We start from the raw sequence: 7,382 nt of genomic DNA on the forward strand, positions 1-7,382 counted from the left end.
CTCCACCTCCCCTACCACGTCACCGTCTCGTGAACCTTCCACGCCACCGTCTCATGAACCCTCCACGTCACCGTCTCATGAAGCCCCGCTACTGTCCCGAAGTTGAATTCACGCGGCCCCTTTCGACTCAACCGGAAGTGTTAAGCCAGCTCTTGGCTTTCTGGAAGTCAAGTTGAGGTCCAGACCTCAACCAGTGAAAACAACGCCTCTTGGGTCTACCGTGGGATCAACCATCACCCAGCATTTCACCACTGCGACACTGCATAAGTATCACTTCCCCTCGTTTGTGTTTTCCACATTGCCTCTATATAGGATTAGGATTATTGTTAGGTATTAAGTTGGGTTCTTTATTGTTGTATTTATTTCTGTGTTATATGTATATGTGTATGTCATTTTCCTGTGTTTCATGTTATATATCTGTGTTTCATGTTTCATGTTATATCTATGTGTGTCAATTTCATTATGGGTTATTAAAATACCTTTTAAAGTGCCCCTTTGCATTTCCTCACCAGTTGAACCTGCAGTGTTTTTTTTTATTGTTGTTGTTCACCGGCTCCCCGATGCCCATCATACCAGTTTAACCGGTGAACGTAACAATATATATATATATATATATATATATATATATATATATATATATATATATATATATATATATATATATATATATATATATATACTTAGATAGATAAATGCTTATGCAGATAGATACTTAATTAGATATGTATTTAAATTGTTATATATATATATATATATATATATATATATATATATATATATATATATATATATATATATATATATATATATATATATATATATATATATATATATATATAGATAGATAAATGCTTATGCAGATAGATACTTAATTAGATATGTATTTAAATTGTTATATATATATATATATATATATATATATAACTATTTAAATACCTATCTAATTAAGTATCTATCTGCATAAGCATCTATCTATCTAAGTATTGTTACGTTCACCGGTTAAATGGGTAAGATTGGCATCGGAGAGCCAGTGAACAATAACAATAAGAAAAAAAAAAATAACTGCAGGTTCAACTGGTGAGGAAATGCAAATGGGACACTTAAGAAGCTATTTAATAACCCAATAACAATGAAACTGACATACACAGAGATATAACATGAAACACATGAAACTGACATACACACACACACACACACACACACACACACACACACACACACAGATATATATATATATATATATATATATATATATATATATATATATATATATATATATATATATATATATATATATATATATATATATATATATATATATATATATATATATATATATATATATATATATATATATATATATATATATATATATATATATATATATATATATATATATATATATATATATATATATATATATATATATATATATATATATATATGCTTAAATACTTAGAAGCTTAAATAGATAGATACTTAAATAGATAGATACTTAGTTTAATAGATAGATACTTCAGCAGATAGATGCTTAAGTAGATAGATACTTACATAAATAGATACTTAGATATATGCTTATAAGTAGATAGATACTTATATAGATAGATACATATAAATAGATTGATACTTTAATAGACATGTATTTAGTAGATAGATACTTAAATACATATGTATATATATATATATATATATATATATATATATATATATATATATATATATATATATATATACATATATGTTTAAATATTTAGAAGCTTAAATAGATAGATACATATATAGATAGATAATTAAATAGATAGATACTTATAGATAGATAAATTAGCTAAATAGATACTTAGATAAATACATGTAAATTATGTACCTAAATATAGATACTTTATTTGAAAGAGAGAGAGAGAGAGAGAGAGAGAGAGAGAGAGAGAGAGAGAGAGAGAGAGAGACAGACAGACAGACAGACAGATATTTAAATAGATACCTAGATAGATTCTTAGATAGATAGATACTTATAGTTTTATTAATGAATTTCCTTATATTCGGTGTCATATTGTATTGTTATCCCTGATCTCAATATTATATTTTTGTGTAATTTGTGATTATCATTGTTATTATTGTATTAATTTGACTATAGCATATGTGTATTTATAATGTGAGCATTTGATATTGGTGCTAAGTCATTGACTGTGTGCCACGCTAGCAGTTCGTCATTTGTCATGCGCAGTTTCTCTACGCACCTCATGGACGCTGGTCTGTCAGAAGTGAGCTGTTCAGGCGCAGCCACCATTATCCCTCTTTGGCATGTGGCAGTGGTCGAGTTAACACCTTACATTGGCTGGTGGCTCACCTGGCGAGCCTTTGTGTCAAGGATAGATCTCAGTGCTGGGAGTGGTCGGCGTCCGTGAAGGGCACGGGAACATATGTTGGGTATTTTGCATTGTCCTGCCATTTGTGAGTATTTTGGAGTTGTATTATCTGCTATAACTATTGTGATGTCTTCTGTGATCAAGATAATTAGCATATGCTTATTTGAGGTGCTGAAGTCCTTTAATATGGTGCTCAGAGTGGTGACCCCAATAACATGTTACAGTGGCTGACTCGAGTGAGTGGCGACTTCTGTTTGTGTACCGGAGTTCTAGGGTGCTATTCTCCTGCAAGCGGCTGCATTCCGTGGTCTCGCATAGTGTGAGTATTGTTGGTGTATAGTGTCAAGGAAATATGGAATGATGATACGAGTTTAGAGTGTTAGAATGTTCGGTTTATTTATTGTCTCATTGTTTGCTGGCTGGATAGTCAGGATGCGATTATGCAGTGATAGTGATTTCCTTTACTGTTTGGTGCAATGTGCATACTAATTAATATATGGGCTTATGCAATTGACAGTGACTCCTTGTGTGTTGAGTTAAGGTGCTTATCAGGTTAGGTGTGTACTATGTTAAGAGTTGGTTCAAGGATTTAAATGATTGTTGTTCAGGTTAGGTGTGTACTATGTTAAGAGTTGGTTCAAGGATTTAAATGATTGTTGTTCAGGTTAGGTGTGTACTATGTTAAGAGTTGGTTCAAGGATTTAAATGATTGTTGTTCAGGTTAGGTGTGTACTATGTTAAGAGTTGGTTCAAAGATTCAAATTATTATTGTTAAGTGCAAATGTCAGTTATTGGGTCTTCTTCATTGATATGATTATGTGTGAAGCATTGTTGGGAATGTTATTTGCAAGATATTGGAACCTGCATGTTTTACAGTTGAACAAAATAAATTCAAACGTGCAGCAGCGAGTTCATTGGCCCTACACAGCCTGCCTAGCAGAACACATATCATTAAGCAAGCAACTACACATTAACATCCGTTTTATGTTTGATTTTATTTTTTTATTTTTCATCAGGTAACTACAGCATAGTCATTCGTTTTGTAGTCAATGAAATAAGATTGTTCTCTGTATTGCTTCAAAGTGGTCAATAAAATAAGATTGTTCTCTGTATTGCTTCAAAGTAGTCAATGAAATAAGATTTCTCTGTTCTCTGTATTGATTCAAAGTGGATCTAGGAATGAAGTTGGCTCTCGGCCGTATGTCGGTCAGTAAATAAGTAGGAATCAGAATAATTCCTGGTTTATAATGGGCTGATGTGCGCCATGAATACAACTTGAACATATGCACATGCCTGCAAAATACAATAAATGCTGAAAAAAATAATAAATGAATGAATAAGAAAATAAATAAAAAAAAAGCCTAAAAATATTTAACCTAAAATGTGTTTTATGCTCCAGACTTTATTTAAAATGTGTTCTGTTACAGCAGTGAATGATGACTACGTAATGATAAAAGATCCAAGATTATTAGTTATACTAGAATAAAACTCTTCCAAAGAAATAATAAGCTTTATGGAATATATTTGTCTTCCATTCATTTAATTAGCATGGCAAGGTTATCCCAACTATAATGTATCTAATATGTCAAACATTTCGTTTTCTCTTTTTTGCCTCATAATTACATTACATCAGAAATGTTTGGGACCAGCATTTACAAATGTTTACTCACTGAAGTACCTTTATCTGTTTCATAATTATTTGTCCATACAGTATGTGTTCATGAAACTAATAAAAAGAATTTCAATCAATTATTCATTTGGTTTTGGTGTATATTTTTGTGGCCGGTGCAGTGTAATGGCTACATACATTAGCATTAAACCAGAAAGGTCACAGGTATTTATGATGTCACGAGCATACCACTTTACTTTTCGTCACTGACCACACACTACACCTAAGGTTTAATTTAAGAAAACGACATGCAAAAAATTTTAGTTTATTACTGTACAAAAGCACTTTGAACATCAGGTAATTTGAACATTTTTTTTCTGCCAGCACGCGCGTGCACACACACACACACACACACACACACACACACACACACACACACACACACACACACATATATATATATATATATATATATATATATATATATATATATATATATATATATATATATATATATATATATATATATATCGAGTCATAGTTTGCATTGGAACAAAAAGGTGGAACAGGCTTGGCCGGGGTCGTCTGTCTACCAAGAGAGGAGCGTGTGTGTGTACGAGGAGCAGTTCACACTGAGTGGCATGTTGTTGAGAATTGTCCCATTAGGAGAGGTATTCGGCAAAGTGTAGGTTTAACTAGGGCTGAGGAACTGTTCAGTTGTAAGTACACTTACGATGTCGTTTGTAAAATTGTTCGTGATGTTCTTGAATCATATCAGTAATGAGTAGGAGTGATGTCATTTTCCTGGAATAATATAATTTTTTTTTTTTTTTTGTGAAGCAGTGCACCATGGCTGTTACAGAGTGTTGTTTGAATGGTCAATACTTTCAATTTGTAGTAGTCTGTTTTATCTTGTTTAAATCTTCCTGCAACAGCAGACAGTCCTCTCTGGTTTTGATAACTCTTACTAACTTTGCATCATCAGCGAATGAATTTATATAGCTGTTTATCCCAATGTGAATGTCGTTTACATAAACTTGAAACATAATGGGGGCTAACACTGACCCTTGTGGCACTCCGCTGGTTACTTTACCTCATTGAAGATGAGTATGTATCTCTGATCACAATTCTCATCTCCCTGTCCTTCAAGTAATCTCTTGTCCATTGTAGCAAGGTTCCATGCAGTCCTCCTATGCTCTCTAGTTTCCAAAGAAGTCATCCATGAGGGACTTTATCAAAAGCCTTTTTAATGTCCAGCTATACTGTGTCCACCCATCCATCTTTGTTTTCAAGTCCTGCAATAACCCTGGAGTAGAAGCTTAACAAGTTTGATACACATGACCGCCCTGTCCTGAACCCAAATTGTCTGTTCGATATGACTTGCTCCTCTTCTACAAATTTAACCCATTTTTCTTTCATAATTATTTTACATAACTTCCCTACGACACTTGTGACACTGGTCTGTAGTTTAGTGGTTCAGTTGCCTTTCCTCCTTTAAATATCGGTATTACGTTGGCTCTCTTCCACTCTAGTGGAACTTTCCCTTCATTTATTGAACTTTTAATTATTTCCCAAATTGGCTCCAGTAATTGCTCTTTACATTGTTTCAACAGCCAGCCTGATACACCATCCACCCCCTTTGCTTTTCTGACTTCCAACTTATCCAGTAATCTTCCAATATCCTCTTTGTGCACTGCAATCTCCTGTAATCCTTGGCAGTGCAGTACCCTGTTAGGTTCTGTGAAATCATCTGCAGTGAACACTGTTTTGAAGCTCTCATTCATTATTTCACACATTTCCTTCTCTGTTTGGTATGTATTCCCTTCTTTAATTACCCTCTAGATGGGAACCGCCTTGTCGTGGTGGGGGAGGGGGAGGGCTTGCGTGCCCCTGTGACCTGGCGAGCTAGGCTAGAGGGGTCTTAGGACCCTGCTCTGCCCTTTCGAGGAGGAGAGGGCTACCGATGCTAGTAAGGTTGCCAGTCAGGGGCCAGACTACATGGTTCCTACGTAGGCTGCCAGTGGACTAGTGGAGCCACCTGCTGGAGGGATCGCCCAATAGGGGCCATCATGTTAGGGTATGAATTTTATATAATTATTTTTTTCCTTGTTTCTACACACAGCCGTGAGAAGCGAGGCTGATCTTAGCGAAGAGCACATCCTTTCATTTTCATGTGCAAGCACTTCTTATGCTAAGTCAGTATACGTTCCCACAGGCTCAGTGTGGGAACCTCTGGTTGCTGGATTATATATATGTAATTATAACAGCATACACATATATTTAGTACCATCATATATTTTATTTTTTTAATTTATGATTAAGTAATACTTTAACTATTGTAACCAATGCATTTGTAACTGTTCTTTAATATATGAGTCGGTCACCGGTGTCAGTGAGTTTTTGCTGACGAGAGATTGACAAGATGGTGCTACGTTAGTTGGAGTCTGACGAACACACGGGCTGGCTGTTGTGCTCCCCTGGGCGTTTGCCAGGGAGCTGTGGACTGTGTGTGTGTGTGTGTGTACAAGACTATTCTTGTGTAGTGTAAATAACTGTATTGTTAATATAAGGAAAACCCAAGCTGTGTTTTCGTTAACTCCCCTGAAAAGACAGTGTGAGAGAGTTCCTGAACTAACGACACTGCTACTCTTGTGCCCTCTTCGTGGTAACATATAACATTGACCACATCACTGGTGGCTTGCGGTGGCACGAATAAGTAAACCAGTGAACAATAAACTTAGTGCAGTGAAGGCGTGAGTGTGTAACGGCTGTTATATCCCATAATGCACTCTCTCTGACGCACTGGCAACTCAGCTCAGCTGCTGACTTATCCGCTAAGTCAGCAGATGCTACCAAAACAAACTCTCCCACTACCGCCTAGCTCTGCTCAGTTGGGCGGGGGGGTGACTCAGAGTTTCGCTCCTGACATAAATTTCTGAAGTGATGTGTAGTTTTCATCCGAGGGGTTAACCCGGAAAATATTACACATTATAAATTCAGGAAAACACTCCCAGTGCTCTGAGCGAGCTACAAACAGCTGGGTGACTGGAGTGGTACTCGTATTACAGCATCGATTACCCGTCCTCATCGCATCTCATCACTCAGCTGGACATCCAGAGCGGTATAAGACTTCTACTCTCATCACTTCTCACTCATCGCTACAGGGAGAAGTATAATACTACACTACACAACTAAAAGCACTCACTGTGTCGCACAGACTTTTCAAATATTTCCGTATCACGGCTACGGAGTTGATCACATATAATTCAGTTGTGGAACACTTCTCAGATTTCTGCATAATTTCAGAACTTGAAGCAGGGTCTACAGAGGACTACAGCGACTGTTGATGGTTCCGTGACGTCATTCCTTCTCTGAGAGACAGACTGCCGCCCTGTCAAGGTTGCCTGAGG

At 35.8% G+C, this 7,382-nt stretch overlaps 1 long non-coding RNA gene across 2 annotated transcripts; it reads left to right on the forward strand.

Moving 5' to 3' along the window:
• Window positions 1-1,795: 1,795 nt before the first annotated feature.
• Window positions 1,796-3,265, forward strand: LOC123504498. Of its 2 annotated transcripts, none has more exons than XR_006674847.1 (2): window positions 1,796-2,915; window positions 2,972-3,265. It is a non-coding gene; the product is annotated as an uncharacterized LOC123504498 (long non-coding RNA). The 2 variants fall into 2 exon arrangements; XR_006674849.1 differs by having other exon boundaries at window positions 3,028-3,265.
• Window positions 3,266-7,382: the final 4,117 nt, after the last annotated feature.

The sequence above is a fragment of the Portunus trituberculatus genome, chromosome 2 (assembly GCF_017591435.1).
Source record: "Portunus trituberculatus isolate SZX2019 chromosome 2, ASM1759143v1, whole genome shotgun sequence".
Taxonomy (NCBI): Eukaryota; Metazoa; Arthropoda; class Malacostraca; order Decapoda; family Portunidae; genus Portunus; species Portunus trituberculatus.